The 10,156-nt window shown below is 42.6% G+C and overlaps 1 protein-coding gene across 3 annotated transcripts in view; it reads right to left on the reverse strand.

Annotated features, from left to right (window-relative positions):
* UBAP1 (ubiquitin associated protein 1) overlaps positions 1-5,904 on the reverse strand; it is a 41,414-nt gene extending 35,510 nt beyond the window's left edge. Inside the window, exon 1 of one of the 3 annotated variants that reach the window (XM_087715243.1) lies at positions 5,716-5,904. The gene's annotated coding sequence lies outside the window, so the exon portion shown is untranslated. Of the gene's footprint in view, positions 1-5,665 lie in introns of all 3 variants that reach the window. The other 2 variants (XM_087715244.1, XM_087715242.1) reach the window with 2 other exon arrangements.
* Positions 5,905-10,156: the final 4,252 nt, after the last annotated feature.

Genomic DNA, 10,156 nt, shown 5'->3' on the forward strand with positions numbered 1-10,156 from the left:
GGACTTTGCAGTGTCCCTGAGATCAGCAGGATGTGCCCTTCTCAATCACCACCTCTGCGGGACGGTTTAGGTCCGAATGGACCGTCCAGTGGCAGAAATTCGACTGTGATCTTGGAACACCAAGATCGCATGTTGTGCCATCGCGACGTCAGCTCTCTTCCACCCCATGTACTTTCATATTACAAAAGCAAATAATTGAAACCAGCATCCACGTTTAGCCTAATTTATTTCTTGGTAGGTATAAGAATCTCTTATTTACATAGTATTAAATAGCTACTCCTGAAACACTTACCCTGTTTCCCTGAAAATAAGCCCTCCCCGGATAATAAGCCCAATCACGCTTTTGCGCGCATGTGCTAAAATAAGCCCTCCCTAAAATTACTGCAACACAGCAGCAGCAATGAGGTGACCACGGTTGCCATCTCCTGCACCCCAAAAATAATAAGACCTCCCCCAAAATAAGACCAAGCGCTTATTTCAGGAGTCAAAAGAAAATAGGACCCGGTCTTATTTTGGGGGAAAACACGGTATTTAAAAAAAGCATAGAAGCAATTCTGCCTATATAGTGGACAACGTTGGGAAGTGTGACAATTATATGAGAAAGAAAAAAATTAGGGTGTTTCAGATGAGAGCAAAGGTAAAAAATGTGTTGTAATCAAACTGCAAATGAGAAGTGTGAGTTAGTCAATCTGATATTAACCTTATGCAACTGAATTAGTATAACATCCAGTAGTACGATAAATGCGGAAGCATAAAAGTCTGCGAACTGTATTCACGTTAAAAGGCAATGGTAAAACTCAAATTTGGGCTAAGCGGTAAGAAAGTAACGTTGAACCATCCTTAATTCCCAACAAACATGACAGACTGTTATGACATCAGTTTCATGCAAAGCTAAAAGCCAAGAATAAGAAACAAAAGTACAGAAAGGAAAGCTCGGCCCTTTTGTCAACATTCTTTACAAAATTATCCATTTCATAACTGGAACAGCTACAGGGGAAAACCTCGCCAGCAGTGACTCAGTCCATAATCAAAGCATTGTTTATTTTATTATTCTATTATTTTACTTTGGCTTGTTTAAACTTCCTTTTTTATTTCTTCGTTTCTTTATGGTTGCGAGCTGCCTAGATTAGTCCCATGGAGAGTTAGGTGGCAAATAAATGTAATAATAATAATTTTCTAAAAAGCACAGAGCATGGGAAACATCTCATTTTGAATGTAAGGCTAGTTACAGGCAGGGTTTCCTGCCTAGGCAGGGGGTTGGACTAGAAGACCTCCAAGGTCCCTTCCAACTCTTTTATTCTATTCTATTCTTTTTTTCAGCTCAAGACAGGACACATAGCTCATTTTGGAAGAATCGAAAGGTCAAAATACTATTTTGAGTATAAGAGGATCAAAACATCCATTTTCACGTTTAAAGTAAATGTTTCGGATTAAAAAACAAGTCAATTTGAAAATATTTTAACATTGTTAATTAGCAATCTTGACTTTCTGGAAAGTTTTAGTCTGATCTGGTTTCAGAAATCTTCATGACTGAGAATGACTATTAGGTGTTAGGCTTCAATAGGTGACTGATTTTACAGATTAATACTAGCCTAGCAAATTTATACTGAAAACAAATTTCCGTTTGGAAAACCCCGTGATATTTGCAGTTCAACTTACGTAACATAGTGAGAATTTATCACAAGCTTCCAAACTTGTTGTTCATGTGTGTAATTGTTACACAATCGACCTTCTGAAGTCTCTTAAATCTCTTCCAGTAAACATTTTGGAAGTCTAGTTTTTTCATTCTAACCAACAAAAAAATAAAAACACCCATAAAAAATAATTCCAGCTACAACAAGGAGCTGTGTAATAAAGATAGGCCTTGCGTTCCAATTTCACTTAACAACAGTTCAAATGAAAGACAGCCTCAGAAAAGGTGCTTTGTGGTCAGTAAAGAACTTCCAACTATTACAAAACATCACATCACCACCCCATGATCATGATCTGAGTGCTTTGCAACCTATTTGCACTTAGCCGAGCACCCTGCAATCATGTGATCGTGATTCACAAGTTTCTCTGACGGTTTCCCCAGAAAGTCATTGGGGAAGCCGGCAGGAAAAGTAGCAAGCTGCTGCCACCTGCAAAGAGAACTCCCTCTTGCCTATGGGCTGGTTGAAAGAACTCTGTGCCCATTTGGATTTTGTCAGAGACCTCTTTCAGCTCTGGCTGGTGGCTGAGTTTTCTGCTGAAATCCAAGCAGCCATTGAGCTGAGTTTCTTTGATAGGGAATAGAGGAAAGAGGGAGTTGAAATCCAAGTAGGATTTTCAGCTGCTGATCAGAGAGGAAGCACAGTGAATAAGAAGTGCAGGATGCCTTGGGGGGGGGGGAGAGTGAGAAGCTCCAGTGCAGGCCCCACACAAGTAGCTCTCCTCTTAGAGGCTGAAAAATCCTATTTTTGACAAGGAGAATTTTCAGCTTCTGAGTGGAGAGACATTCAGAAATGGTCTGTGGCAGGTCTCCTCCACCTCCCTGAGTTAATTTCCACTCCTTACCTGGTTATCTGCCTGCTTAATAACATATAAGATTATTTAACAAGTGCAATGAAGAATGCCAGACTTGTGATCCTTGGCAAAGCAGTCATATGACATCACGTTTAACAACTGCTTCATTCAACAACCGAGATTCTGGTCCCAAATGTAGTTGTAAATCCAAAACAACCTCCACTTTAAACATATTGTATTACATATAAGTTAATGGACTATGGCCTAATTTAAAGGGAGTTTCAAACAAATATAACTTTAGCAAAAACCTAAAACCATATATACATCCTTTTAACTATAAGGTGCTCAAAATCATTAAGGGGAGGTAGGCAGCATATTCATTTATTCAGAAAATGCATAAACATGTAAGCATCAATATAAACCAGAAAAGTCAAATGGAACTGAAGCACAATGATAATTACCCTACAGATAACCAACCAGCATCTTTTAGATATCGACGCAAATACTTCTCTACTGGAAATAATATATATATTATAAAAAGTGTTAATGCTCAAGTTGTTTAGGAAAGTTTAAATATCTTAACTGTAACTACTCAATAACTGAAGGACTAAATAAAATCAGACACACTTCAAAATAAAAGGCATGTTCACATTCCAAAATTCATGTTCTAATATGAATATTCCATTATAATATCTAACTTTTCCAAGGATTATTCCACAGAAAAAATATAACAACATTTTCCCTATTTAAAAGCCTTCCTTGACAGTTCTTAAAATCTGTAACAAGACAGCAAGACTTTTCACCCCTGAACAACACTTAAACAACTGAAATTCACCTTTCTGTATTCAAGGTATTTATTATGCCAGTTTTGATGAAGACCAATATTTTCTATAATCATCCAATATTTCATGGAATATCATATGTTAATTATTCTAATATCTGTACTGTCCAAATTGTTTATTTTGCAAGAATCTTCAAAAATGTTTTGATCCTCTTTGTTTGCCCAGCTGTCTTCTGCAAATACAAACTGAAAGTTCTTGTCTTCGAACCCATTTTATATCATAGGGATCATTAGGCTTAAATGCTGCCATAGTTTTAGGCACTGTAGTAACCTATTTCCCCCCAAAAAACCATAATGTTTTAAATGTCCTTTCTCAATACATCATTTAAACAAAAAATAGGCATAAAATGTATTTAACAAATAATTCTGTGAAAAAATGTAATGCCAAAGTCTGGGAAGAGTAGAAAAACAAATTAATGATGATTCATAAAAATTTTAGTTGAGCAATTAGTCAACAATCAGCATTGATTGTTCCTTTCTGGTGTTCATCCCAAAAAAGAAAAAAAGAAGAGTACAATATATTAATATGCAACTTCCCTTATAACTTACACTATACAAATTATACAAGAGCTGTCCATCTCTAGTGGTTATAGATTAGAATCTCAGTGTGTGAGACAGATCCATGCCCTTATACCAGTTGTGATATAAGACCGGTTTCGTCTAGCAAAATACTGCCAAGATAACAGGAAGTCTTTAGTTATTTGAGAATGGTGAAGAGTAATCTTCCCAATTCAGAAAGGACTTTGCCTCTAGTTAAAACCCACTGTTTTTCAAGTTTAAGTATTGAAAGGGCTATAAATTAAACCACAGGACCCTGGAAATCTCAGACAAGAACAGAGTGTTTAGCAGTGATGGCATTCAGAAAAAAAACTGACCTTGTGTCTAGTTGTCTTGGTGTGCAGTGCCCTATAGTGTCGTTTTGAGGGTAGGAGTTGAAACAATTTATGTCCAGGATGCGAGGGGTCTGTAGATATTTTCACGACCCTCTTTTTGACTCATGCAGTGTACAGGTCCTCAATGGAAGGCACGTTGGTAGCGTGACCCGACAAAAGGGCGAACGACAAAACCGCGCCTGACTAAACCGCGTCGCTGACGTCATCAACGCGGCGACAACAGTCAGCGCGGAGAAAGAAGGGCGCTTTAAATAGCGTGTCGAAAGAAAGCCGATTTAACTTAAGGTAAGGGTTAGGTTTAGGGTTAGGTTAAGGGTTAGGGTTAGGGTTAGGTTTAGGGGTTAAGTTTAGGTTTAGGGTTTACAGCGTGCTTCTTTCTCCGCGCTGTTGTCGCCCTGTTGATGACGTCAGTGACACGGTTTAGTCGGGCGCAGTTTTGTCGTTCGCCCTTTTGTCGGTGAACCCGTTGGTAGCCATTGTTTTTTCTGCAGTTCTGATTACCTTCTGAAGTCTGTGTCTGTCTGTCTTGTTGGGTTGCAGAACCAAATCAGACAGTTATAGAGGTGCAGATGACAGACACAACACAGTTAGTTTTCTCATCGTTCCTATCACCCATCTACTCCCACTTATGACTACAGGACTGTAACTTTGCTGCTTGCGTCCTTATGATTTATACCGATATTGATTGTTTCCTGATTGCTTATTTGTACTCTGTGACTATCATTAAATGTTGTACCTTAGGATTCTTGACGAATGTAGGTTGTCTTTTTATGTACACTGAGAGCAGATGCACCAAAGGCAAATTCCTTGTGTGTCTGATCACACTTGGCCAATAAAGAATCCTATTCTATTGAGGGAATTATCTGTTTACCAGAGTGATGGCGTTCGGGGGAAAAACTGTCCTTGTCTCTAGTTGTTCTGGTGTGCAGTGCTTTATAGCGTCGTTTTGAGGGTAGGAATTGAATAAATATATTTATTTATTTAAGAGAAGGCTGTGCATCCTGCCAGCCACACCAGGCCACACAAACCCTTTTAAACAAACCACACAAACCAGGAAGTATCCTGTCCGCTGCTCTGTTCCTAGTCCACCGCACCAAGGTCAGCCTTCGGAAACTCCCCTGGGTCGCCCAAGCTTCTTTTGTTCCCCGAAGCAGGAGGCCTCCCCTCCCCAAATCGACCCCCCCCCAGGGCAGCGGGCCAAGGAGAGCCACCGTCTCAGTGGGCCGGATGCGGCTACGACCGGCCTAGAAGGCAGCAAGAGGCCCATTCAAAGGCCGGAGGAGTCCAATCTCAACTCGGAGGGCGGATCCGGGGGTCCAGGACCGAACTTAAAGCCGGAGGAGCCGGATTCTCACGACCCCCGGGCCGAGCGTCACACCCCCGGGCGCACTGCGCCTGCGCAGACTCCGCACCCCCCCCTCCCCGAGGAGAAAAACGGCCTTTTTACCTCAGCGGCGCTCGGGGAATAAGGAGAGGCCGGCGCTGAGGCGTACTCACTCCGGCGGCTACGCCCCGGACCCTGCGGCCGCTATTCCTCCTCCTCCTCCGCTTCCTGACCCCCGTGCGGCGGCTCCGAGTTAGAATTCGCGGCCGACGACGGCGAAGGCCCACCGGCTCCCTCCTCCAGACGCTCCTCGGTAATGGGGCGACGCCATCTTGTTCCCCGTCCCGACCCCGTCCCGCCTCTTCCGCCTCCGCCTCCAACGGCGCCGCGCTGCGTCACCGCCTCGGTCACGCGACGCGGAAGCGGGCGGCCAATAAGAGACGGCAGAGCCGCGGAAGAGGGCGTGTTCTTCAGGAGTGGCGTGGCGCGAGCGGGGAACGCCCCTCGCTCGCTCGCAGGGGGCGGATGGGAAATGTGGTCCAAAACTTTTGACTGGTAGCCGAGGGAAGCTCCTATAAGGTTTTCTATTCCCCCCCCCCCTCGTTACTGGGAAAAACTGGTTGGATTTTAGGATTTTTAAAAAAAGAATAGATTATATTAATATACAGATAGTCCTGGACTTACAGGACTACAAAGTGACATCATCACTGGAAAAGTGACCCGGGACCGTTTTTTCACACTTAACGACCATTGCCGCATCCCCATGGTCGTAAGTGTGAAAACCGGTCATCGGGCACTTTTTTCAGTGCCGTTGTGACTTTGAATGGTCACTAAGTGAAGTGTTGTAAGTTGAGGACTACCTGTGTTTAGGGGCACTTGGTCATTTCCCATTTGGACTATTGCAACATAATCTACGTGGAAACTATTAAGTTGCAGGATCCAATCTGAGTAGCATCGCATTGCAATGAACAAAAAGACATGTCGTCAGCATGTATTCAGCCCTATCCGTCACTAAACGAATGGGTGTAAATTGAGGACTACCTGTAGTGGACTCAGAGGTTGGGCATGGCATCCTACCAGAGGCCCAAAGCCAGCTGGGTAAACTTGTGCCAGTCCTTTTCTTTCAATCAAACCAGGGCAAAGCGTTTCGGAAAACATGCCAAGAAAGCTGTAGGTATTTGTTCTGATAATTGCCAGGAATACGGAATAACAGAGTTGGAAGGGACCCTGGAGATCTTCTAGTCCAACCCCCTTGACCAAGATGTCTCTTGATCTTGTGTTAAGGAAAGCAGCGTCTTTCAATCACCCCAAGCAAACCCCTGAAACACTGCTTCCCCGGTTACTTTCTGACACCAACCTCATTTCACCAGATAAGGTTTTCATTTCTGGGCTTGTTTCTTTTATAAAACGATTCTATTATCTAGATTCCTAGAGGCAGGAACAAAGAAAACGTATTTGTTTGTTTGAAGGCAACAAACAAAATGTTGGCCAGGAAGAGGCATGGAGGTTCCCAATTGTTAGATATTAGCAACAATGGTTTCCACCAAGGTCATATGTTCCCACTGGAACAGAGGTTCAATCTCATTGTCGAAAGGTCTCACAGCTCCCTATAAAAGGGCTGCTGTCAGACTGAACCTGGATTATACATAATTGTTCTGTACAATAAAGAGCTGTTGTTGCCTAATCTTGAGTGTGCCTTTCCTTTACCCAATCTAACACCAATTCTTTTAAATTTAAATCTTTTAAATTTAAAAAGGAAACAAAACTATCACAACAGCTCCTCACCAACAATCAAAGCCCAGATAAGCAGGGATTAACATCAGGATTAATACCCCACCAACAAACAAGCATGAAGTGATACCTCAAGCAAGGAACAACATACTCAAAAAAACAAGCATCAAACAACAGCATATTCAAAGAAGCACAACAAACATTTCCTTCAACACTGACAAGCCATTTGTATGTATTTGTATACAAACAAACCTCCCTCCCTTCTAGCACTGATGGTGTTACCTAGTTGGATCATGAAATGTCTGCAAGAAAACAAGGAAGCTCAGACAGCACCAAGGATCACACAATTCTCCTTCCTTCTCCCTCCTCCCTCTTCCTTCTCGTCTCCTCCTCCACAAATCTCGCTCCTAGCACTGATGATGTTGCCTAGTTGGGTATTGAAAGATCTGCAAGAAAACAACCAAGCTTAGAGAGCACCAAGACTCTATACCTCTTCGTCAATTAACGTCCCAGGAACTACTTAAACTGAGTTATTCTGGATGGCCTAATTGTCACCAAGTCAGTGTTGTGTGCTTTAAATTTTAATTCAACTTCATCTGAATATAATTTACCACACCTATTTCATTGCTATGCATTATAAGTGTTAGGAAACACCTTGAGTTTCCGGTTGCAGCACTCTATAAATTCAGCAAACCAATAATAAGAGTAACAAGCAGGTATAAGTTTACATTTCCATGTGGCCTGAAACATTCCTTCAAAATTCAACCTAGTAGTCTTAAAAAGAATATAATGTGCTGCTACTTAAATTATGCTTTTGGAAATCCTTTTTTTTTCAGATACTAACCTGATTTTTTTTTCCTAATTAGCTCGCTGGAAAATAGGTTCCACTTGCTGGCTCTTTTTCATGACACATTTTCCATGATGAATCTGAGAATAATTTGGTCAAATTTTTCTGGGATTGCAAAACGATGCAGAATTAATCAGCCCACATTCACAGCAGGCACCAAACTATTTTGTTTAGAATGTGGTGTAAACACAATAAGTTCCTTCTTTTGTTTTAATAAGCCATGGCTTTGGTAATATTTTGCTTCTTCCTCAGTACAAGTGCTTGCCTGCCCCTTTCTAATATCCCTTTGACCATAAAACTCTCTACCTTAGTAGAATAATTATGGCCGCTGGACAGATTTATTTCAATCCTGAATTAAATTACTAATAATTTATTCAGCCCTGGATACTCTGAACTTCTAAGTCCAGGAGGTGGGATGGGATGAGATGGGGTGGAATAGGATAAAATAAGATAAACTTTATTATCACATTCTCTGTGTAAACACCAGGACACATTAGCAATCAAATTCTGATGCCCACTCTAAAAAGAATTTATTATAGTGGTGCATGTGAAATTTTGTGCTTGCCCGTGTGCGCCAAACGCTCCTGGTGCTCTTGGTTCTTGTAGTCTGGAAAAAATTTTTCCTCTGGAAATCCATTCCTACTCCCACATCATTCAAAGGGTGTTCATCCCAAATTGCATAGCTAAAACTCTGTAGAGAAATAAATCCTTCCATTCCCCACTTTCCTGTCAGAGAATCTTCAAAGACAAAAAAAAACCAGAAAGTTCAGTTGCCTCCTGAAAAAAAGCACCTTTGCAACAACCAGGATGACTAAAAATCTCTACAGACTTTTAACAACTTCTAGAGCAATGTTTCTCAACTTGGCAACTTTAAGTCCTATGGACTTCAACTCCCAGAATCCCCCAGGCAGCACAGCTGCCTGGGGGATTCTGGGAGTTGAAGTCCACAGGACTTAAAGTGGCTAAGGTTGAGAAACACTGTTCTAGAGTCCTTTTGGAGAAGCCACCAATCCTCAGAACATCTCAGTCCTCTGTGTGTCAAGGTTGAACTGCTTTGGAAACTTTGAGGTCTTTGAGGGCTATTCAACTTCCCAAAGAAAAAAGACACAGAGCAGAGAAACACCCTGAAGCCATGAAGGCCCCACACCCATTTGCACTATTCAGGTGACCCCAAGGACATGGATAAACCTCCAAGTGGCCTCAATGACCCTCTAAAAGGATGCAAATGACCAGCTGTCTGCAAGGAATATAAATCCTTTCCTTCCCCACCGTCCAGTCAGAGCTGAAGAAGCTTCTTGGATGAGAAGCGAAGCGTCTTCAAAGAAAAAAAAAAAGTCCATTTGCCTCCTGAAAAAGCACTTTTGGGAAGACCCTACAATACCCTTGTGACCTCAAGACTGGACTACTGCAATGCGCTCTACATGGGGCAGCCCCTGAAGAGTATTCGGAGACTACAACTCGTCCAGAATGCAGCCGCGCGAGCGATTGTGGGTGCACCTCGGTACACCCACGTTACACCTATCCTCCGCGAGCTGCACTGGCTACCGATCAGTCTCCGGATACGCTTCAAGGTGCTAGTCTTAACTTATAAAGCCCTTCATGGTATTGGACCTGGGTACTTGAGAGACCGCCTGCTGCCAATCACCTCCCAAAGACCCATTAAATCACACAGGGTTGGCCTCCTCCGGGTTCCGTCTACTAGCCAATGCCACCTGGCTACTACCCGGGGGAGGGCCTTCTCTGTGGCAGCTCCGGCCCTTTGGAATGAACTCCCCGCGGAGATTCGGACCCTCACCTCTCTCCAGGCCTTCCGGAAAGCCGTCAAAACCTGGCTGTGCCAGCAGGCCTGGGGTTGATGAGTTCCCCTCCCCTCTCGACCTGTATGGCTGTATGATTCTTGCTTATTTTAACCATGTGTAGTGTGTTTTATGTTCCCTTTCCCCCTCCGAGTTGTTCGCCGCCCTGAGTCCCTCCCGGAGAAGGGCGGCATACAAATAAACTAAATCTAAATCTAAATCTACTTTCAATTGCAGTAA

This window comes from Thamnophis sirtalis, unplaced genomic scaffold (genome assembly GCF_051295495.1).
Source record: "Thamnophis sirtalis isolate CommonGarterSnake01/CBP01778 unplaced genomic scaffold, rThaSir2_p1.2 scaffold_5, whole genome shotgun sequence".
NCBI classification, from domain to species: domain Eukaryota; kingdom Metazoa; phylum Chordata; class Lepidosauria; order Squamata; family Natricidae; genus Thamnophis; species Thamnophis sirtalis.